This window comes from Budorcas taxicolor, chromosome 9, assembly GCF_023091745.1.
Source record: "Budorcas taxicolor isolate Tak-1 chromosome 9, Takin1.1, whole genome shotgun sequence".
Taxonomy (NCBI): Eukaryota; Metazoa; Chordata; class Mammalia; order Artiodactyla; family Bovidae; genus Budorcas; species Budorcas taxicolor.
Genome location: NC_068918.1, coordinates 91,197,977 through 91,223,411, shown reverse-complemented (window position 1 = coordinate 91,223,411; position 25,435 = coordinate 91,197,977).

Below are 25,435 nucleotides of genomic sequence, written 5' to 3'. Positions count from 1 at the left end.
TCTGTTGGACTGCAAGGAGATCCAACCAGTTCATCCTAATGGAAATCAGTTCTGAATATTCATTGGAAGGACTGATGCTGAAGCTGAAACTCCAATACTTTGGCTACCTGATGTGAAGAACTGACTCATTGGAAAAGACCCTGATGTTGGGGAAGATGGAAGGCAGGAGGAGAAGGGGATGACAGAGGATGAGATGGCTGGATGGCATCATCAACTCTATGGACTTGAGTTTGAGCAAGCTTTGGGAGCTGGTGATGGATAGGGAAGCCTGGCATGCTGCAGTCCATGGGGTCTCAAACAGTCAGACATAACTGAGCAACTGAACTGAACTGGTGAAAAGCAAAAATTCATAGTACTGAAAAAAATAATAAACCCACAATTAAACACTCATTCATGATAAAAACCCTTAGAATAATATGACTAAAATTCTTCAGTTTAATAAAGGTACTTGCAAAACAACTATAGCTTCTATTGTACTTAACTATAAAACCTTGAATTCATTTCTCTTGAGATTTGGAAGAAGACCCTGATATCTGTTAATACTACCATTGTTCAAAATAATACATTGTTTTAGCCAGAAGTTCTAGCCAGTGAAAAACAGTGAGCTAAATAAGTAAAAGGCATACAGATTGTAAAGAAGAAAATAAAACTTCCGCTTTTCAGATTACATAATTATCCTTGTTGAGTAAATCAAATAAATCTATAAGTAATATATTTTTAGCAAGATTGTTGGATATAAATATTCAAAATTCAGTAGAATTTTTATATGAGCACTTTGACTTAACTTTAAAATATAATACCATTGATGGTCATTTGCAAAATGAAATAATGTAATAAACTAATAAAATATAAATACTAATAAATACTAATAAATACTAATAAAATAAATACTAAATACTAAATATAAATACTAATAAATACTAATAAATACTAATAAAATATAAAAACAAAATAAACTAAAAAATAAATACTAAATATAAATACTAAAAAAAATACTAATAAATACTAAAATAAATACTAAATATAAATACTAATAAATACTAATAAAATATAAAAACAAAATAAACTAATGAATATGTAGGACTTGTATGCTAAATACTATACAACACTGTTTAAAGCAATCAAATATCTAAATAACTGGGGGGACACATCTTGTTCATTGGTTGGAAAACTCACATGATGAAGGTAAAAATTTTCCTGAAATTGAAACATAGGTTTAACTAATTTCTTTCAAAATCCTAGTAAAATGTTGTATAGTCACTTATAGACAAGATTATGCTAAAAGCTATAAAGTTGAAGAAATAGGAATATCTGTGGGATACAGTTAAAACAATGCTGAGAGGGAATCTTATGATATTAAACATATACATTAGGAAAGAATAAAAGCTTTAAATTAATCTAAGGTAAAACTATTAAAAAGAAGAATAAAGAGGAGGGATTACTCTACCTGAATCCAAGAGTTATTGAGTTGCTAAAATCAAATTTCATGGTGTTGATGAAGGGAGGGACACACAGACCGATGAAACAGAGTAGAGTTTGGAAATGGAACCCCGTAAATATGCCCTGATGACTTTTTATAAAGGTATGAAAGCATTCTGATGGGTGAAATATGGAGTTCTATTTTTAACTGCTGCCTTTCACAGTCAGTTCCAGGAAACTCACACTTTGTCTTCTGAACTACCGAATTCCTGATTCCTGGGAGCAAGCACAAGGGAGTCACTAAAAAATTCCTGGGGTAGGTGAATAGACAAATGAATAGTTTGATAACCTGGGAAATTTGCAGCATCATCATGAGTAGTAAACCAGCAACCTTGATGTTATGATCCGATGCCATCTCTACCAATTTTGATTGGTGTGTAGTTGCTTTACAATGTTGTGTTAGTTTCTGCTGTATAGCAAAGTGAATCAGTTATATAGCCCCTCTTTTTTTTCTATATATATAGTATACACATACCCCTTCCTTTTCAGATTTCCTTCCCATCTAGGCTGCCACAGAGTACAGAGTAGAGTTCCCTGTACAATACAGTAGGTTCTCATTAACTGTCTATTTTATACATAGTAGAGTATATATGTCCACCCCAACCTCCTAATTGGTCCCACCCCACCTTCCCTCTTTGGTGTCCACATGTTTGTCCTCTCTATCTGTCTCCATCTCTGCTTCGCAAGTAAGTTCGTCTGCACTGTTTTTCTAGATTCTATGTATAAGCAATACTATATGGTATTTGCTGTCCTCTTTCACCCTCCTTCACTCTGTGTGACAGTCTCTAGGTCCATCCATGTCTCTGCAAAGGGCACTGTTTCATTCCTTGTATGGATGAGCAATATTCCGCGGTGATGGACGCTAAGTCGCTCCCATGAGCTGGTAAACAGCGTCGCAGCGGGCCCTGCTGCCCTGTGTCCTGTGCAAGCGTGCCCAGTCGTGTCCGACTCTGTGTGACCCTGTGGACTGCAGCCCGCCAGGCTCCTCTGTCCAAGGGATTCTCCAGGCCAGAACGCTGGAGTGGGTGGCCATTTCCTTCTCCAGGGATCTCCACCTAGGGTTTGGATCCTCACCTCTTGTATCTCCTGCACTGGCAGGCAAGTTCCTTATGACCTGAGCCATCTGGCAAGCCCCAAACACTGCAGTAACTTGGGGCCATTAGCGGTACAGATTTCTCCAGTGGCCTTTAATTCTCAGAAAGCAAGAGTTTAACTCCAGCTGACTTAATGAGTGGATGTGCCGAATTTTATTCATTTCACTTCGTAAGTAATGCAATTAAATGGATCTTTTCATTGTCATTAAGTCATTATATGGCGGCTAGGGCTGTAAGGCCTTCCCAGGTGGCTCAGAGGTAAAGAATCAGCCTGAAACTGAAGGAGATGCAAGTTTGATCCCTGGGTCAGGAAGGTCCCCTAGAGGAGAAAATGACAACCCACTCCAGTGTTCTTTCCTGGAAAATTTCATGGACAGAAGAGACAGTTCATGGGGTCACAAAAGGGTTGGACACAACTGAGCATGGAATGAGATGTACTTTTACAAAGAACAAAAACAACAGGAAAATTCCTTTCATTGTCTTAGAATGGGAGATTTCACTTTGATAATTCCTCCAGCATTTTATAAACTGCTTGTATGTATGTAGTAATGAAAAAATATAAATCTACACATATTTCACTGTGGGAGAAATAAATGAAGCCCAGTCCTGCGAGGCTTGTCTTTAATCATGAAATGTGCAACATTTGGCTGTAGTGAATTAGCCATTTGTCTCACTAATGTAAATCCTCCAGAGCACTGAAAGCCCAGCAAAAAATTCCATGGCATACGTGCCCTCCAGGGCCCTGGGCATGAGTTACATGTAGACACAAAAAGATCCTAGTGTGTTGATGCCAGATCATATTTATGTCAGAGAAGCCCTAGCTTACATGATTCTCTTTATCCGAAAAAGCTCCACAAATATATCCATCAGAACACTGAGTTTTTCAGCCATGGGACACCAAATAAGAGACAATAAGCATTCGTTGTCTTGTGATTTATCTTCAGTTTCTGTTAGAGGCATCGTCGACAGAGACAACTGTCCTGGTTTCAGACCCATGTGGTTCTTAGCCTACTTTCTGCATCTGTCTCTACGTTCCTCACATTGAGTTTTATTGTTTAAGATGGCAAGAGAAAAAAAAAAGTCATATCAGAACATTCAGACATGCAGACAATTTAACAGCCCTTGGGGATTATTTCTACCATAAATGTGGCCATTTTGATTAACTCGGTCCACCTGCTATTATTGCAAACTATTCATCAGAGCCAGCCAGTCCTACATAAATGCCATCAGCAGAGACAGCCTAGCTGAAGAGGCAGCAGGAGCATTAATCTTTGCAGCTGTACATTACTCATGTGAGTTTACTATTCTAATCTTGCAGGTTTTAAAAAATCACATCCTCACCAGATAGGGTAGTATTTTCAGATCAGTCTCACCAGATTTACTCTCTGGTCTCAACACTCAGTTGATAGGGAGAGGAGATGGCTACCAGCCATATTAAATCTCACTTTACCTTCAATCCTGTCTCTCAAAAGGAATTTTATATTTTACATTTGTTTTTCTTACATTTCAAAATGATACCATTGTTTTAAATATTGTTCCACTTGAAAATAGGAAGAGTTAGATCTGTGTTTATGGAAAGTCACTTATGGGTTTTAAGTACAATTATATAGAAATTTTAAATACAATTACATATAAATCAGATTGTGGGTTCATTTTCTGTGTTAATTTTGATATTATAAATTTGAATTTTGGAACTTCACTTCATAAGAAACACTGAAATTCTAATACATTAAATAATTTTATTAAAAGATAAAAACCAGATAATGGATATAAAATTATAGGAAAACATATATATGATCTTGAAATCAGTCACTTCCCAAATCTGAATCAATGTGAAATACGAAAGAACGTAAACAGTAAATATGAATTTGAAGATGTTAATCACAAACCTAATTTTAAAAGTGCAAATAAGAAACATAATTACAACAAATATAAGAGAAGAGGGACAATAAATTATTATAAAAAGAATCAACATAAGTGGATAAGAAAAATACTAAAATTTAGCAGAAAGATAATTCTAAATGACTACTAGAGAAGAGAAATTACAGATGATTAATAAAACTGTTTACATTGTTCAGCTTAATAATTAAACTAAAATTAAAACAAAAATATAACTTTCTTGATTGAGAGATTATGAAAAAAGTTTTAATAGTAATATTCAATTTCAGAAAGGTTGGAATAAAATGAGTTCTCTCATATACTTTTTGAAAAATCAGACTTTTAAGGGGAGGGTGAATAATTTGGGGGATACACTCTTTTTCTCTCTCTTCTCTCTCTTTTCCAAAATGTTCATTACCTCTTACCAAGAAATCTAAATAAAACTTTATATAAGCAAATGTTTTGATTAAGAATGTTCATCCAAAATGATAGATAATGCTAAAAGCTTGGAAACAAAGCAGAATACCCGTGGATAGTCAACATCAATATCAAATGTTCACTTCATAGAAAAATTATCAAATTATGAAATATTATGAACATTCTGTCATATTTTCAAATATTACTTAGCTACATATGAAACTGAGCGATAACCTAGAAAGAACATGACAATCTTATCCACATGTGCTGTGCTAAGTCGCTTCAGTCGCGTCTGACTCAGCGGCTGGTGGACTGTAGGCCACCGGACTCCAGGAAAGAATGCTAGAGTGGGTTGCCACGCCCTCCTCCAGGAAATCTTCCCGACCCAGTGATCGAACCCATGTCTCTTGTCTCCTGCAATGGCAGGCAGGTTCTTTACCACTAGAGCTCCCTGGGAAGCCCTTCTATTCATATACAGATGTGTAAAAAATAAATAAAACTATATGCATGTATACACAGGAACAATAAAACAGCATTTGTGTTATATAATAATGTAAATATATAATAGATACAATTATGTATAATATATAATTATTAGTGTAGAGAATATATAAATATATGTAATTAAAATATAATAGTAGGAAATGAACTAAATGTTAATAGTGACTAATAAATTCGATAATACTTTTGCATTTTATTTGCTTGTCTATCTTAAGTTGTTCCACAATTACATATATGTAATATATAATTATTAACAATAGAGAATATATAAATATATGTAATTAAAATATAATAGAAGGAAATGAACTAAATGCTAACTGTGACTAATAAATTCAATAATATTTTTGCATTTTATTTGCTTATCTGTCTTAAGTGGTTCTACAATTACATAATAGTTTTGTGTGAAAAAGATTAAATAAAAAGGTGTGTGAATTTAAAGAAAAACAAGTTTGTCTTGCAAAGACTATCTTTGTTTGTAATTTCTCATTTTATATATGTTTGTGCGACGCCCTCTGACAACAAGGAAGACGCATTGCAAACAATCGGTTCCAGGAGTCTGAGCCTAGAGCCTTGTATAATCACTCGTTAAGACAAAAGAAACTAGGGAAAGACTCTGCAAATGACACTGGGTATGATGGGTCCAGCTCTTCCTGAAATGTCATGCTTTCTTTATGACGTTTTGCATTCAGATACAACTCACAAACATACTCCGAGCACGCCGATGTTTTTTCAGCTTGCAAGCCACTCTCAATTCTCTTTGTGGCTGTCTGCAGGCATGATCCCTGTGAGATGACACACTGAGATCAGAGGGGGCCTTGTCTGCCACGCACTTCACAGAATTCACTCTGGAATTGATCTGTGTCCCGAAGGTTTGGATAATCACAAAAGCAGTGATGATTTTCCTGAGTAAATTCCAGTCACCCAGGAAGTGCTGCACACGGCATTTAATTGGTTCCCAGCATATATTGCTTGTGGATGGAGAGCACTGTTTTCAAAGATATCCATAAACCGTGCTGTGAGCTATTTATAACCCATTTTTTTTCTTCCCGTGAAATGTAAAGTGTCTACCCCTTGCGTGAATTGCAGTGAGCTAAGGCACTTGGAAATTTTAGCAATAGAAAATGCAGTTGGATTCTTCAAGAAGTTCAAAATCTGGAAAGATAGACAAGTCAGAGCACACCTAATTTTAAAGCTCCTTTCTCCTGGCTAGGTATCCACATCTTACAATAGAAATGAAACCAGCCGACACACTGGGCTGGAGTTACCCACAAGAGACGATCAGGCTGCCGGGTGGCCGACCTCCCTCTGTGACCTGCGGCTCCCACGGTGTCCTGTCAATCACTTTGTCTGTTTTAGGATGTTCCTGGGGGTGGGGGGTGGGGTGGCATTTAACTAGCACCGGTGGCACGAAGACACAGGCTCAGGTGTCCACAGACAGAGAAAGGAAGGTTGGAATATATTCTCTACCTCTGGGAGTTTATCACCTTATTGGAAGAAACTCAGAATCAAAAAGGTCTTGTAATTTTTACCTGTGTTCTCATTTCCAGCTTGCTCTTACAATGTAGGATATGATGTGATGATGGATTATTTATTGGTGCTCCTGGGAAGGAGTTAACAGTCTTTTTTTTCTTATTTCATAACAGATGTCTTAATCTTGTTATTAATATAAATATTTTGAGGAACTAAGAAGTTGCCATTCATTTACACAGTTACATACTACTTGAACAACCAATTCCATGAGATTCACGTGAGGCCAGGCTCACACACCCAGATGCCTTGTCATGGACTAAAGGCGGGAGACCGAGGCAGCAGCCCCAGCCTTCAGGACCAGGACAGCAGTGGGCAAGAGAGCGGTGGGCAGCATGCTTGGGACTGGTGCACGGGGATGACCCAGAGAGATGTTATGGGGAGGGAGGTGGGTGGGGGGTTCATGTTTGGGAACGCATGGACACACGTGGTGGATTCATGTCAATGTATGGCAAAACCAATATAGTATTGTAAAATAAAATAAAGTAAAAATAAAAATTAAAAAAAAAAAGAGAGAGCAGTGGGCAGTGAGATGACCTGGTGTCTTGTGAGTCTGAGGGCACGGCCCACTGTCCTCGGATGCCTTGTCTGGTGGGAGTTTGGGATGCTTGGTTCTGCTCTTTTTATGGTCCACTGCCGAAGTCTTTCTAAGCGTCTTATAAGCTAGACAACATCCTTCTAAAAAATCACTTTCCACTGAAATTCATCTGGGTCATGTGCTCCTTACCCCACTCCAGGACTCTTGCCTGGAAAATCCCATGGACAGAGGAGCCTGGTAGGCTGCAGTCCATGGGGTTGCTAAGAGTCAGACACGACTGAGCGACTTCCCTTTCACTTTTCACTTTCACGCACTGGAGAAGGCAATGGCACCCCACTCCAGTGTTCTTGCCTGGAGAATCCCAGGGACGGGGGAGCCTGGTGGGCTGCCCGTCTATGGGGTCGCACAGAGTCGGACACGACTGAAGTGACTTCGCAGCAGCAGCAGCAGCATGTGCTCCTTAAGAAAAATGATTGCTCATTGTGCCCGTGTGCTCAGTCATGTCTGACTCTTGGTGACCCCATGGACTGTAGCCTGCCAGACGCCTCCAGCCATGGGACTTCCCAGGCAAGAATACTGGAGGGGGTTGCCACCCCTTCTCCGAGGGACCTTTGTGGCCCGGGGATAGGAGGGACCTCTGTGGCCCGGGGATAGGAGGGACCTCTGTGGCCCGGGGATAGGAGGGACGTCTGTGGCCCGGGGATAGGAGGGACCTCTGTGGCCCGGGGATAGGAGGGACCTCTGTGGCCCGGGGATAGGAGGGACGTCTGTGGCCCGGGGATAGGAGGGACCTCTGTGGCCCGGGGATAGGAGGGACCTCTGTGGCCCGGGGATAGGAGGGACCTCTGTGGCCCGGGGATAGGAGGGACGTCTGTGGCCCGGGGATAGGAGGGACCTCTGTGGCCCGGGGATAGGAGGGACCTCTGTGGCCCGGGGATAGGAGGGACCTCTGTGGCCCGGGGATAGGAGGGACCTCTGTGGCCCGGGGATAGGAGGGACCTCTGTGGCCCGGGGATAGGAGGGACCTCTGTGGCCCGGGGATAGGAGGGACCTCTGTGGCCCGGGGATAGGAGGGACCTCTGTGGCCCGGGGATAGGAGTGGCAGAGACTTAGAATCATCGATCAGGTCAGGTCAGGTCAGCCGCTCAGTCCTGCCCGGCTCTGTGCCACCCCACGCACCGCAGCACGCCAGGCCTCCCTGTCCATCACCCACTCCCGGAGTCCGCCCAAACCCACGTCCATTGAGTCGGGGACGCCATCCAGCCGTCCCATCCTCGGTCGTCCCCTTCTCCTCCTGCCCTCAATCTTTCCCAGCATCAGGCTATTTTCCAACGAGTCGGCTCCTCAGTCCTCGATCAAGACACAAGCAAACATGAAGTTGGGTGAGTCTGCTGGAGCTTTGGAAAGCTCTGTTCTCACTGGCTGGGGAAAGCCGGCTCCTTCACGCTCATGCTGCGTGACAGCATTATGTCCTGATGCTAAGTGTCTGGTGCAGATCACAGTGAACCTGCCCTTGTTGAAGAGGCAGAAACAGCAAGACTGGGACCAGGGGTGAAGTGACCCTTTGGGACCTTAATTGTAATTAGGACATATTTTGCAAGGGCTTGGATACTCTCTTCAGTCCATTTCATTTTTGAAATAACATAGTTCTAAAATTACATATGTAGAGCACGAGGCTTTGATCAGAGATTTTAGCACAAAACTTCATCAACAGCCTCAACATGGTAATATCCATCTTTCTTCCCCCAGAGGCCGTGAAGAGTTGTTTTCAGCACCCACCAGGTAACCTTCCTTGCTATGATGCAGATCCTTTTACAGGAAAAACAATGTCCTGTTCTGGTCATGTTTCCTTCAGCGTGTGTGTTAGTCTCCAAGGGCTGCTGTGGTGACATGCCACACACCCAATGGTTTATAATGGCAGAGATGTCTTCCATGACCGTTTTGGAGGCCAGAAGTCCCAGAGCCAGTTGTCAGCAGGGCAGGGCTCCCTCTAAGGCTCTGGTTGGAACTCTCTCTCCCCTCCTCCAAGCCACTGGTGGTGGCCCCGGCCCTTGGTGTTTGCTTGGCACCGTATCACTCTAATCGCTGTTGCTCTGGTCACGTGACACTCTACCTGTGTGTCTTCTGTGTCTTCTTAGAGACACCCATCCATCATATTGGGCTTTCCCCAGTGGCTCAGGGATAAAGAATCTGTCTGCAGTGCAGAAGACACAGGAGATGTAGCTTTGACCCCTGGGTCAAGAAGATCCCATGGAGGAGAAAATGGGCAACCCACTCCAGTATTCTTGCCAGGAAAAAAGTCCCATGGACAAAGGAGCCTGATGGGCAAGGATCCATGGGGTCCCCAGGAATAGGACACAACTGAGCGATTGAGTACTCACACTTACCACATTGTACCAGGGCCCACTTTCCCCCGTGTGACCTCATTCTAACTCGGCTACATCCACAAAGGCCCCTTCTCCTCATAAGGTCACCTCCCCTGGTGCTAGGATCTGGATTTCAGAGCATCTTCTAGGAGAAACAACTTAACCTAAAAAAGCATGTGACCCGGTGAAGACACATATGCTGTTTAGAGGGTGTATTAAATGTATTTCTCATCTTCTAGTCTCCTTCTGCTCACCAATAAATCGGCATCTTGGGAGTTCTTCCATCCCCCTCTTTCTTCAGTTTTATGCTTTCAATCTCTCTGTGTATTTAACTTGGGAATTCAAACACATTTCCCACCAGAAAAAATCACTTTTTTCTTTATGTGCGAGAAAAAGCTAAAGATGTTTTTGCAACCAGTTGCATCTCCGTGCCTCCTCCGTCACCACGAAGAGACGCTGCATCTCAACTCTTGGCACCGATTCTCGATTCAGACCTCCTCCTCCTGCTCCTCATGGTCTAGAAATAGAACCGCACAAACAAGAGACCTACATGCTGTCTGTCTTGTGAGCCTGTCTCCCCGACGCATCATTTCTTTCTCTCCTCTTCTAGCTCCTCTGAATCCATTACCTCCCCCAACATGGTAGAGAGAAAACATCTGGAGAAGAGTTAAAATGAACGCGGCAATGAGAAGAGAAAAAACGATGCTTTCACTCTGCTGCCAAGGAATTCCTTCCTGGACTGAACCCCTTTTTAGTCGAGGGCTGACGTGAAGCCCCTGGACAGCAACAAACTCACAGGCCTGCCCCTCAGGCTGTAGACAGAGATGTGTTTGATTTGTGTGTTTGCTGAAACTTGGTTAACAGGCAGGATCTTTTCTTTCACCTCTGAATAGACACTGAGGAATCTGCTAACGCAGAAAAGGAAAAACTCTACCCTGCTCACAAGTTGGTTTTCCCTCGCACCCATCCTGTTTCTTCAGCCTGTGAGGTGCTGTTCGGAAAGACAAATAGATCATCACCCGGAAAGCTTTCCAAACTGCCTACAAACAGAAAAGAAAGAAAGAAAAGATAATCAGCCATATTAGGCTGGCCATATTAGCAAGAAAGTGCTTTCCCTCCCTAACCACAGCGTCTGGGGGGAGGCGAGACAGAGCAGGGTTTTCTAGTTTCTCCTGGAGGATTAGCTGTCTAGTCTGTGCATTTTCGTGGAACTGATCTCTCATGTGTTTCCACCCCTGGCTGTGTGTGTACACCAAGACCTCATCCATTCGCTGCACTAACAGGGAGTGAACATGAGGGATGAGAGGCAACCCTGGATGTCATGCATTTCGGCATCTTAGATTATTTGCTCCAAGTTAAAAAAAAAAAAGTATGCACGGTCATTTCCACTCCTCACACTCAGTAGTAGCTAATGACACATTTCATGGCTCATCTGCAGTCCTAAATGTGGTCATAAATAACCGTACAAGTAACTAATTTAAAGGTCTTTGGAAAAGTTTCAGAGCAGAGTCCCTGCGAACCACTGCTGTAAGCCTGTGACATATTCTTTTCCCTCAGAGTTTACTTTGTACTAGACACAGTGAAAACAATGGACAGCTGCTAGCCAAACTATGGTTTTTCCAGTAATTATATACTGATGTGAGAGGTGGACCATAAAGAAGGCTGTTTGTGTGTTAAGTCTCTTCAGTCGTGTCTGACTCTTTGCGATCCTATGGACTGCAGCCCACCAGGCTCCTCTTCCCACGGGATTCTCCAGGCAAGGATACTGGAGTGGGGTGCCATTTCCTCCTCCCGGGGATCTTCCTGACGCAGGGAATCCACGTCTCCGGCATCTCCTGCATCAGCAGGCAGGTTCTTTACCATGAGGCCACCTGGGCTTCCCTGATGGCCCAGATGGTAAAGATTCTGCCTGAAGTGCTGGAGACCTGGGTTTGATCCCTGAGTTGGGAAGACCCCCTAGAGAAGGGCATGGCAATCCACTCCAGTATTTTTCCCTGGAGAATCCCATGGACAGAGGAGCTTGGTGAGCTGCAGTCCATGGGGTCACAAAGAGTCGGACATGCCTAAGCAACTAAGCATAGCACAGCACCACCTGAGAAGCCCAAAGAAGTCTGAGCACCAAAGAATTGATGCTTTTGAACTGTGGTGCTGGAGAAGACTCTTGAGAGTGCCTTGGACAGCAAGGAGATAAAAAAAATAAAATAAAAACAGTCAATCCTAAAGGAAATCAATCCTGAATATTCACTGGAAGGACTGATGCTAAAGCTGTAATCCTTTGGCTACCTGATGTGAAGAACTGACACATTGGAAAAGAGCCTGATGCTGGGAGAGATTAAAGACAGGAGGAGAAGGGGATGACAGAGGATGAGATGGTTGGGTGGTATCACCAATTCAATGGACATGAGTTTGTGCAAACTTAGGGACATAGTGAAGGACAGGGAAGCCTGGCATGCTGCAGTCCATGTGGTTGCAAGGAGTCAGGTATGACTTAGCAGCTGAACAACAAGAGCACCTCTTTTAATCTTCATCAAATGTTCATAAGAGTGGAACTGTTATCTGGGAAGAAATTGTGAATTAGAAAGATTAATCAATTTGCTCAAAAACATAGAGCTGAGTCATGGGAAACTTGAAATTCAAAATCAGGACCTCGGACTCAAAAATTCTCAAATGAATCCCATAGAGATATAGAGATAATCTGGACTTGCGTAGGTCATTCCAAAACCTGTAGTGCTGGAGGTAACGGGGTTGGGGGCTGAGAATTGGAAAATACAGTTTTATTTGAATGAAAGGCTCATTTGTGAGTCACAAATGACTTCTAAACGAACTTTTGATAATTTACATCCTCCAGAGCAAAAACCAGAAATAGAATAAATTGTTCATTGCCTGAATTTTCTTTTTTTTTTTTTTTACTGGAGGCAGGGAAGAATTTGGGATGACCTGAAGACCACTTTCTTTGTGTGTATTTGAAAACAAAATGGGATCTTTGTCTAGAGCTGAGAGTGTGGGAATCATAGCCTGATGCCCATTCCTGAAGAGCTGTGCTAAACCTTTGAGGCAGGAACAAGACAAGATGACAGCTGAAACTCGGCCTGCTAGCTTGGAAGGTAGTTATTATGGGATGCGAAACCTATACTTTGAAAGCGCGACTGTTTTTTATGTTTCTTGCCTTTTCTTGGCTGTTTCTCTTTATTCTCTCTCTCAGAGTTAGTTAAAAGTCCTTTGGAGAATTCTAACCTGCCTCAGATATTTTAAAGGGAACTGTTAAAGACAGCGCTGGCCTATATTTGGGAAGGACTTTTGTTTTAAACCACTGTAGTACTGGGTTTTTGTTTTTTTTTAATTCACTTGTATTTCCGTACTAAAAATGTGATATATGTTATTTGCAAGGAAGCAATGAGATAAAAGAAATACATGTATATTATATGTAGGCTTCCCAGGTGACTCTTGTGTAAAGAATTCACCTGCCAATGCAGGAGACTTGGGTCTCAATCCCTGGGTCAGCAAGATTCCCTGGAATGGGAAATGTCAACCCACTCCAGTATTCTTACCTGGAAACGTCCACGGATGGGCTACAGTCCACGGGGCCACAGAGAGTCAGACACGACTGAGCGGCTGAGCACACAGAACACTATATAAATAAATATATATGCATATATATATATATATATATATACACACACATATAATACTTACATTTCTGTAAAGGCTTTGTGAATATTGTGGTATATATTCATCCAGGGTTGTGTGCACATAAGTCTGAGTGTACTGGTTTATTTAGCTAGAATGATAGCCCGGTGACAGATTAAATCATATTGCACACATGTTTTGTGACCTCTTTTTCATAAATATATTTTAGAAAATTAATTTCAGTAACTACAGAGAGGTTAGTCCTGTGAATATAATTTATTTTATGTATCAGATTCCTCACTTTTTCCAATCTAACTTTATATGTAAAGCTGTGAGGAACATAGACTGATTTCTGTATATGTTGCTTTTATATTCTAAGTAGGTTATTAAAATTTTCTCTGAACATCCTAGAATTCTCATTATTGGGATATCTAAGTAAAACATCTCTTTAAAATGTGCATGATTTTGCCATTATAATTCCAATATTCCCCTTTCTCCATCTAGGAGCCACAGTAACTGATCTCATTATATGCCTTGTTTAGTGCGGTGATTAACACCTCTATTAACATGGTAAGAGTTGAAGAAATTGTTAGAGACTGTTGAAAAGTGTAGTCACTGCTAATAGTTACCAACTGTTCATAATGCATTTAGCTTAATTTGTATGGAAAATGGTGTGTGCAACAGCACTTGCCAAGAGGAAGTTTTGCCAACAATCATGATCGTTTTGGCTCAAGAGTGGTGATGGATTCGCACCTTGGGTCAGCCCAGACGCCTCCCTGTGCTTCCGTTTCCGATGGTTAGCTCCATCCTGGGGGCTTTCAGCTTTCCTCTGGAACATCTGGCATCAGCTACTGTCACATACGCAACTCCTGAGTCAATGGGCCGTTAGTTTTTGTGCAGAAATATGTGTGAATTTAGAAAAGGCACTCAGGAGCATCCGTAAAGGGGGCCATGTATGATCAGTTGGAGAGCGGGGTGAAATTGGTTTTGCTCAGATCACTATCTTTCCCCACATGGAAACCTCTGTCCTAAAGTAAACCAAGCATACACAGGGGCCGTGTGCACAAGGGGTCGTCAGAGGTCTCTACCGGACCACTCTGAAGTGAATGCCATCACAGCATCCTCAGGTGAGGATTCCCTAATTCCTCAGGCATTCCACAAACCCTGAGTAGAAGCAGACTTCACTGACAGCAGAGAAAGCAGCTGCTTCTTGGAATAAATTTAGGAGCACTGAGCAACTCCCCGTGACCCTAATAATTCCCCCTTTAGCAACTCATTCCCAGCATCGAATTATTTTCCAAACTCAATAGTCCTTTGCTTCTGTGCTGAAATAGTGATGTCCTTGGGAAAAGTCACGTCTAACCTAATGATGACTATTTATACTGAATAAAATTATTTTGTAAGATTTCTTGGTTTCCCAAGACAGCTCTGTGTATGTGAATCAAATTTAGGAAAATGGGTGGACATACACTGCATTCTGATGGGTTATGTGAAATGGGGGTGAAGTTGCAGCCTGCATCCTACAGGGAGTCTGGACTGGACTGGTCCCTCAGTTGAGAGCATCAGGGTCCGAAAAGCACATGGGCTCTGGTATTGGGGAGGGGGATAGCTCCTGAAGAATAGTGTTGCCTGCTTTAAAGTTATCTTCCTTTGAAACTTTCTTCTATCCTCACCCTCCCTGGAAGAGTTATCCTTCCCTGAAGGTTGCTCCACAGTGCAACCCTGTGTTACAAGATATTGTTGTTGTGTTGTTCAGCCGCTAAATCATGTCCAATTTGTGACTTCATGGATGGCAGTACACCAGGCTTCCCCGTCCATGCAATTTTCCAGGCAAGAAGACTGGAGTGGGTTGCCATTACTTCCTCCAGGGGATCATCCTGACCCAGGGATCGAACCTGAGTCTTCCGCCTTGCCTGCACTGCGGGCAGACTCTCTACCTGCTGAGCCACTGGGAAATCGGCAAATAAAAGGGGAAAAAGCAGAAGTAGTGACAGATTTTATAAGAAAATAAAACTCCAAACTCACAGCGGACGGTGACTGCATCCAGGAAATTAAGAGACGTTTGTTCCCTGGAAGATGTAGTAGGGAAGGGGTTGAGCTGAGGGAAATCAGTAGCTTTCCCCAAGTTCTCCATTCAGGTGAGCATAAAATATTTCCAACTTCCCTTTGATTTTCCCTTCCCACCTAGAAAACATTTCAGATTTTCTGCATATTTGGAGTATACAAAGCAAGACTTTAATATCTGTGGTTTGACTGGTTTTTCTGATTTCTCTCTTCTGGGCAGAGGACATCAGAAAGGGGAAGGCTGGGTTGTCTGTCCTAGACTTGCACGGAGGTCCAGCTCTACCAGCATCTGTTCCGTGACCTTGAGCAAAGCATGTTTAAGTGCATAATGGGTAATTGTAACTGCTCTTCAGAGGTATTTTGAAGGTATTTTGTTGACTAAACAAATACACACAACCTAAAAGTTGAGAGTTAGGTTTTACTCAGCGGAAATGTTAGGACTTAAGCCCGGAGACACAGGCTAGAGTGATGCTGAGAGAGCTGCCTCTGAGAAGGCAGGGGAGGAGCAAGGCTGTATGCAAGTGTGCAGCAAGGGGCAGGCAGTCAGAATATGAAGAGATAATTGGTAGTTAAGAGAAAAGTGATCTTCTATGTATGAGAAGATGCAAATGCCCAGGCTTGGCGAAATCATTTCTTTTGTATACATCGGGCTATCTGGGGCCAGCCTGCTTTCTTTACGATTCACACAGTAATTCCTTATTTACATCCAGAGATGGAGAATGTGGCAGAAGATGGTTTCTCACATCCTCCCAGCTCCTCAGCTCTTCCGGGGGAGGAAGGAGCTGATGGCCTCCATCTAGCTGCTTTGCTTCGACTGGGCTCAAAAATTTGCAATGGAAAAGGCTTCTTTACTACTAGAGCCTAGAAGAGAAAATAGTTCATTTCACACACATAATGTACATGAAGTACAAAAGGCCAGGATAAATGTGGTGCCAGATAAAATGTAGCTGATGAAGGTCTTCATTTATTGAGTGCTTGCTACATGGCAGATATTGGGCTAATAATTTATGTATATTTACTCACTTATTCCTTACAATAACCTCCTCATACTATTATACTTTTATATATACTATGACACGATTGTATATTATACTGTATGTATAATATACAGTACTATCGTGTATTGTACATACTATTATACGTTTATACTATTATAAATGTACTATTATACATTTATATACTATTACAGTGTACTACTGTTATTAGCACTATTATACTTGCCTTTATAAAGTACTATTATAATTGCCATTTTATAGAAGAAGAAATTGAGATTCATAGGAGAAATGTGACCTCCTGTAGCTGCACAAGTAAGGCAGCAAAATAGTTTTTCAAACTTGTGCAGGTTGAGTTCAGAGTCCTAGACATCTACCTATACTGATTAATACCAGTATCTCCCTGGCTCATCAGCTGTGCTTATGCCTGCCTTGGTTACAAATTGCAGTAATCTAAAAGTCAGCAAGAAGATAATGAAAGGAATTTATGTTTATCATTAAGGAAAAAAAAAGGCTTTCAGGAGTGCCAATGTATTTTTATTTAATATAAGAAATTCCATGAGATGACGTATACTCATAGTTTGAAACTGGAAAGTTTTAAGTTGTGAAACTGATACTTTTTAAATTTCAAACTTTGAAAATGAAGCTTTGAAACAAGAAAATTGGTCCTGTATACAGCAATGAAAAGGAATCAGGATGAGTTAAATAAAGCCATGAAAAATTAAAAATGCAATTCTTAATGTTTGTGAGAGTAATTCTTAGCTCTCATGGTGTAAACACACGCGCAAGGAAGCAAATCAGAACTGCAGAAGTACGAGAAAAAGTATAGTAAGCAGTAAAAAATGATCAGGAGCTATGGACGTTTCATAGACCAACACAAAAACTTCCGGAGAGTTCTTGAATTTTTAAAGATGTTTACAAAGTAGAGCTAAAAGGTCGAAAAATCTGTATCCTCTTAGTATTCCACTGAGGCTGTAACTGCATTAAATAATGAGTTAGACGTTTGTAGGAACCACTTTGTGGCAATTGCAAAGCCTAAAGCATATTTAATTAAATTAAGTAATCTCTATCTAGATGAAAATAAATCATTTTAGTGCTGACTGTTTTTAATGATTCAGGCTGTCATTCAAAAAAAAAAAATCGGAAGCTGGTAAAGTATTTCGAAGTCCATTTACAAGACTTTTATAGCAAAGCACTAATGGGATTTTTCTTGCCAGGGAAATGCCATATTTTATTAATAAATGATTCTGAAGCACTCTCAGTAATTACTAACATATATCACAAAATTTGCCAAAAAGGTGGGAAAAATACTTTAAACATATAAGCATCTTTTGAAAGGATAAAAACAGCTTTAGGGTATTTTAAAAATTATGATTACTTAATCCACACATAGGTAAACTTCTAAAAGAACATTGACAAGAGCCAGAAGAGAGCTTTACTAAAATTTCTTTCATTTTAAAGTAACTAGATCTGTCTTTTAGCTTCTCAATAGAATAAGCACCCAGCACTGAGGACTTAGGGTTGATATCAGAGGAAGCAACAGGAATGAGCCTCCCTATGCAGACAGCAATCACACTGGCAGAATCTCTGTGATATAAGTGCTTTGGAAACCTGGGTCCACTGAATGATAACACATTCCAGAGGAAGACTTGGAAGGCAAATTGTGGCTAATTTGGTCTATTTTATCTCTTAGCACAGAAACAGCTACTCATCCTCCACTCTACTCATTCCCATCACCTACCCAAGGTGGGCAAATAGGACCCTCCCTCTGAATATCATGGGTGTGTGCCTTGATCACTGATAGCTGCTTCTGATCAGGGAAGTGTAGGCAATAGATGGGTAACCCTTGTTATTGCATCTGCCCTCCATTGTTGAAAGCCCCTCTCAATCAGACTAAAGTGACTTCCAGGGGAGTTTAAGCGCCAGTGACCTTTATTTCCTCTCATATTTTTGTCCCCTTTTGGGAGCCAGACATTAAAAAATGAGGACATTCCAAAGCTTCTGCATATATAAAGAAAATTAAATAATAATTATGTCTGTCCAGGGAAAGGCACAAGCTTAGAAGGAACTTGAGGCGACCTTAAGTTCATAGATCATGTTGATCCTTGGTACACAATAGCCTATGAAAATTTTAAACGCACACACACACACACACACACACACAAGTTAATAACAAAAGGCAGCAATCCCTAGAAGAGATGGAGAATCTGATTTCCAGTTCCCACATCGTTAGACTCAAATGTGTAGTTTTGAACAAAAAATCAGAAGTCAGACAAAGAAACAAGAAAGTATGGCCCATTCAAAGGAGACCAACAAATCAAGAGAAAGTAACCTCTGAAAATGACTGATGATAGACATACCAAAGGCTGTATAAACAGTTGTCATAAAAGCTCAAAGAACTAAAGAAAATATGAAGAAAGCCAGAAAACAATGTATGTATGTCTCGATAGACAGACCACCTAAAATAGAAGTTCTGGAACTGGGAAGTACAACTGAAATGAAAAACTGCCTAGAGAGATTCAAAGCAGATTTAAGCAGAAATGAGAAAGAATTAATGAACCTGAAGATATTAATAGGACAGCGGAAATGGAAAGAGAAGAGAAAGAGGAAAATATTAAAGAAAAGTGACAGGTGCCTAAGGAATCCATGGGCTAGAAACAGATCCATGTGCACACACCCTGCGGGAGTCCCAGAAGGAAGAGAGGGAGGGACGGGGCAGAGAGAACATTAGAAGAAATGATGGGTGGAAACGTCTCAAATTTGATGAATACGGGAATATAAACACCTGAGAAATTTAAAGAGACTCAAATAAAATGAACTCTCCTTTCTTAAGTGCAATGAAAACTTTGAAAACAAGTTGCCCACTGTCCCAGTGAAAACCAACAGCCTCAGAGCTCCCAAAAGGTGCACAACAACGTGGCTGAAACTCCTGCAAAATTCAATTTTCATATAGATATCATCTTTAGAGCTCTCCAGTATTTCCCTGGAAAACCACACTCATGAAGTTCGTCTTTATTTGACTTGACTTAGAGTTCACCTTGGGGTTTCCCTGGTGGCTCAGACAGTAATGAATCTGTCTGTAATACGGGAGACCTGGGTTCGATCCCTGGATTGGGAAGATCTCCTGGGGAAGGGCATGGCAACCCCCTCCAGTATTCTGGCCTGGAGAATCCCCACGGTGGGCTACAGCTCATGGGCTCACAAAGAGTTGGGTATGACAGAGCAGCAAACAAACACACACGCAAACACACGCACAGAGGTCACCCTACGGGGACAGCCTTACCTTGAGGGTGTTTTTTGAAAAAAATCAGCGGGAACTAATTAATATTGAAGCTGCCTATGTGGGTGATGACAACTGGGAAAACAAGGAGCTGGGAAAAACTCTGTGAAGGAAACAGTGAGAATGAGCTGTCCATAGGGCGTATGTACAAGGTCACACTCACTCCATGCACTTTGCACATGCCCAGGGCTGTGTGCAAAGGGGAAGTTAAGGCTAAGTCCAAAGTATAGGGCAGTTTCTGCCTCTAGGCTTCACCTTCAAGGATTTGTGGTTCTTGATCTATTTCTTCGTTCCTGCAGGAAGCAGTTCTTCCTGTGACCTCATTTCTCTGACAGAGCTAAGAAGAGCTGTTGGTTTTCAGTTTGTTCAGCTCTTTTGTTGTGAGGATGGAAGGGAGAATGTCTGAGATCTTCACCCACAACAGCAGAGTATGAATGAGCTTTGACCACTCTCCAGCAGAGGATCCGTTATTAGTAAGTCCCAAATTTGAATCATATCAACAAATCCTAAGGCCTTAAATCACACTAAGTAGTGATTGGAGCACCTCACCTTTAAAAATATATAAATATACGTGTATTTATGTATTTCTCCCTGGTTGCGCTGGATCTTTTCTAGCTGCTGTTCATGGGCTTTCTCTAGCTGTGGCAAGTTGGAGCATCTTTCCAGCTACAGTGCTTACGCTTTTCATTGCTTCTCTTATAAAGGAAAGCAATGAATAAGAGGCTCTCTCACTGTGGAGCATGGGCCCCAGGAGCTTCAGTAGTTGGGGGCGTGGGCTTCGTCGCCCCGCGGTATGTCAAATATTCTCAGACCAGGGATCAAACCCATGTCTCCTGCATTGGCAGGTGAATTCTTTACTATCGGACCACTGGGGAAGTCCCAGAGCATTTCAGCTTTTAATATACATTCAAAACATTAATAATAATTTCATGTGTCACAATAATTCAACTTTTCAATGTTTTTAAATCAGTTTTTCTTAATTTTCTATAGTATACATATGTATTCTGTTTCCAAGTTATCCTCATTATAAAATCAGACTGTTAATAATTTTGGGAAAAATGGAAGATGGGATATAATTTGCTGTAAATTTTTTAGGGAGAGGCCCAAACTGTTGCTGTATGATAAAGTTATAATAAATTTATAAGTACTTTAAAATCCACATCTAAATGACATAAATAATTAAAGCATTCCAACCAAAAAATGCACAATGAATTGTATTTCTATGACAAAAGTGGTAAAAGTGGGACTATTGTTGCTTTGATGGATGCCTAAACATCAATCATGTATTTACTTTGGAAAATATTAATAAACTGTATTGCTGCCTATCTCTAATAATATTGATATTCTCAATTTGCTTCATATAGTATTTATTACTTTTTTTCTGCTAAGAGTTTTTTAAATTTTTAATTTACTTTTAAAAATTTAGAGTGGACTATAAATACTAACTCCTGTTCTGAGGCAGATGATTTCTTTCCTTTTTTTAAATTGGAGTATAGTTTACTAACAATGGTGTGCTAGGTCACTACTCATCTGGACTGGATTCAATCTGAGCACACTCTTCATTGTGTTTATAACGAGGCATTTGATAACCAGTCACTTAACAGGTAATATAAAGGCAAGGCAGTTTCGAATGTGTAGGGATGATCCATGAGCAGAAGGGAGAAACCACCGAAGACCAATCAGGTTGTGCTGCTCAGGGCCGGCCCTGAAGTGACGGAGTGACATCTCCTACTGTTATTGCTGCCAGGGGCTCAATATGGTCATCGGCTCTGCTGGCGCACTGCTCCAGGCCAGCCCCAGGAAGCTTGCTGTCGTTCACTGAGAAGTCAGTGCTGAGCAAGGGCCTGTCATCAGCAGGGCCATATACCCCTTGGCTGTCTCTAGTGCCCCGAAAAGCTGTCCAACCTCATTACTCACTTGTCCAGACAGAACAACAACAAAGAAGGTGATGGTAACAGTCGTCCCTTTACTAAGAGAGTCAACCTTCTTAAGGAGAAGGAGAGATTAAGATTAGGTAGTGAGTGAGATAAAGAGCATATTTGGACAGATTCTTGCCACCCTACGGGCTGTATAACCTGCCAGGCTCCTCTGTCCATGGGATTTTCCAGGCAAGATTACTAGAGTGGGTTGCTGTGCACTACTCCAGGGGTTCTTCCTGACTTAAGGGTCAAACCCACATCTCTTACGTCTCCTGCCTTGAGGCAGGTTCTTTACCACTAGTACCACCTGGGAATACCAAATAATATTTAGATACCACTAGTAAAAATCATATACCTCGTGGAAAAATTGGGTTATATTTTTACTCATAATACTTGTTATGGTAGAACAGTAAACTTGATATCAAATATATAAATTAAATAAAATATTGCAATTATATTACATATTTGAATACTGTTACATTTCTATTTGTATATGATTATGCTTTTAAATTATGGTTTATCTCTGAGAAAAAGTTATAAAAGTAATTTTTCTAGAAATTATTAAAATTTTACAGATGAAAGTGAAAGAGGAGAGTGGAAAAGTTGGCTTAAAACTCAACATTCAGAAAACTAGACTATGGCTTCCAGTCCCATCACTTCAAGGCAAATACAATGGGGAAATAATAGGAACAGTGAGAGACTTTATTTTTGGGGGCTCCAAAATCACTGCAGATGGTGACTGCAGCCATGAAATTAAAAGACGTTTGCTCCTTGGAAGAAAAGTTATGACCAACATAGACAGCATATTAAAAAGCAGAGACCTTACTTTGCCAGCAATCCTTCTAGTTAAGGCTATGGTTTTTCCAGTGGTCATGTATGGATGTGAGAATTGGACTACAAAGAAAGCTGAGCGCCAAAGAACTGATGCTTTTGAACTGTGGTGTTGGAGAAGACTCTTGAGAGTCCCTTGGACTGCAAGGAGATCCAACTAGTCCATCCTAAAGGAAATCAGTCCTGAATATTCATTGGAAGGGCTGATGCTGAAGCTAAAACTCCAATACTTTGGCCACCTGATGCAAAGAACTGACTCATTGGAAAAGACCCTGATGTTGGGAAAGATTGAGGGCAGGAGGAGAAGGGGATGACAGAGGATGAGATGGCTGGATGGCATCACCGACTTGATAGACTGAGTCTGAGCAAGCTGCAGTCCATGGGGTCACAAGAGTCAGACACGACTGAGTGACTTTCATTTTCACTTTAAACATTTCAAAACATATTGAAAATTTTGCATATCTTATACTGGTGGAGAAGCTTTTTTTTTTTTAAACAAATAATATAATTCTTACTTGGGACTATAAAGCTTTGAAATACGCACACCCACAAAGACAAGGAGAAAGAGTTAAAGACAGGCAGAGATAGTTTCAGAGTGACAAGGTTTTAAAGGAGATTTTAGCATAAAAATAAACAAAATGGCAGTAAGACTTTTCCTACTATTATAGGATGTTGTAGGTGGAGGAAATCACTCCTTTGCAACAATTAAAGAAGTAAACATAGTTTGAAAAATATTTTTAGAAGATATGGAAGTCTAAATACTTAAGAGGACCAGAAATACTATAACAGTTGTGCTCATTCGTGTCTGACGCTTTGTGACCTCATGGACTATAGCCCTCCAGGCTCTTCTCCCCATGGGGATTCTCCAAGCAAGAATACTGGAGTGAGTTGCTCTTTCCTTCTCCGGGGGATCTTCTCAACCCAGGGATCAAACCCACGTCTCTTGTGTCTCCTACATTGGCAGGTGAGTTCTTTACCACTGAACCCCCTAGGAAACCCATTGGAATACTATAATTCCAGGTAGAAAAATGTTTTTCTTTAGTAGAAAGAATACTGGAAACATTTTCCTTCAGAGAATTTCTTGAAGTAGAAACAGGCTAAAAATCGGACTTGCCATAGGTAGAAGGTCACTAAAAAGAAATTTTGATGGCCTCCAGAACTGACATAATGAATTAACATTAGAAGAAGTCCAAATGCCCACCCATGTTTCTTCCTGGAATATTTGGTAGATGTGGAGAAATGCGAACCTTCAGAATGGGCTGGAAATGCAGATTGAATTACCTGTTCACAATGCTTAGGAAACAAAGTCTCGGCAAAGAGACTCAGCTTCAAGATATTTGAAAATTCAAAGAACTGGACTGAAACTAATTAAAACTGGAATTCAACCTGGACACAGCAAAATACTTGACTCTATTGAATGAAACAGTCCTTCATCTGATCTGTCTAATGAATAAATAAGAAAAAATAGTGCATCTGTGGAGAAAAAACATTGATTTTCTTCTGTATAGTCTATTGAAACATGAAATCCACTGTAAATAATTACAAGAAATGCAAAGATATAGGAAAACAAAACATACTTGAGCAAGAAACAAGTAATGGAGGCTAATCTGCTGTTGGCTTAGAAGTCAGCCAGCAAGGACTTTAAAATAGACAATGTAAATGTGTCAAACTATGGAGACAGCTGTAGAAAATGGATTAAAAATACAGATTTTAATGAGGAGTTGCAATCTATAAAAATGGACCAAAAGAACATGATGGAACTAAATAATAAAATATATGAAATGAGGGGTATTAAAATCATCCTGGAAATAGTTTTAAACAAAATTAGTAAGATGAAAGCTAGATCAATGGAAAATACACAAATTAAAGCAACAAAGGAGAAACAAAATAAAAGACAGAAGCAAGTAAAGAAATGGATAGCTATGGTAAAATGATGAGATGGCTGGATGGCATCACTGACTCGATGGACATGAGTTTGAGTGAACTCCGGGAGTTGGTGATGGACAGGGAGGCCTGGCGTGCTGTGATTCATGGGGTTGCAAAGAGTCAGACATGACTGAGTGATTGAACTGAACTGAGCTGATGGTAACATGGTCTCAGTTTCAGTTCAGTCGCTCGGTCTTGTCTGACTCTGTGACCCCGTGAACTGCAGCACTCCAGGCCTCCCTGTCCATCACCAACTCCCGGAGTTCATGTCCGTTGAGTCAGTGATGCCATCCCACCTATCTCATCCTACATCTTCCCCTTCTCCTCCAACCTTAAATCTTTCCCAGCACTGAGGTCTTTTCAAATGAGTCAGTTCCTCGCATTAGGTGGCCAAAATATTAGAGCTTCAGCATCAGCCCTTCCAATTAATATTCAGGACTGATTTCCTTTAGGATGGACTGGTTGGATCTCCTTGGAGTCCATGGGACTTTCAAGAGTCTTCTCCAACACTACAGTTCAAAAGCATCAATTCTTTGGTGCTCAGCTTTCTTTAAAGTCCAACTCTCACATCCATACATGACTACTGGAAAAACTATAGCCTTGACTAGATGGACTTTTGTTGGCAAAGTAATGTCTCTGCTTTTTAATAAGCTGTCTAGGTTGATAATAGCTTTTCTTCCAGTGAGCAAGCATCTTTTAATTTCATGGCTGCAGTCACCATCTGCAGTGATTTTGGAGCCAAAAAAAAAAAAGTCTGTCATTGTTTCCACTGTTTCCCAATCTATTTGCCATGAAATGATGGGGCCAGATGCCATGATCTTAGTTCTCTGAATGCTGAGTTTTAAGCCAACTTTTTTGCTCTCCTCTTTCACTTTCATCAAGAGGCTCTTTAGTTCCTCTTCACTTTCTGCCATAAGGGTGGTGTCATCTGCATATGTGAGGTTATTAATATTTCTCCCGGCAATCTTGATTCCAGCTTGTGCTCCATTCAGTCCA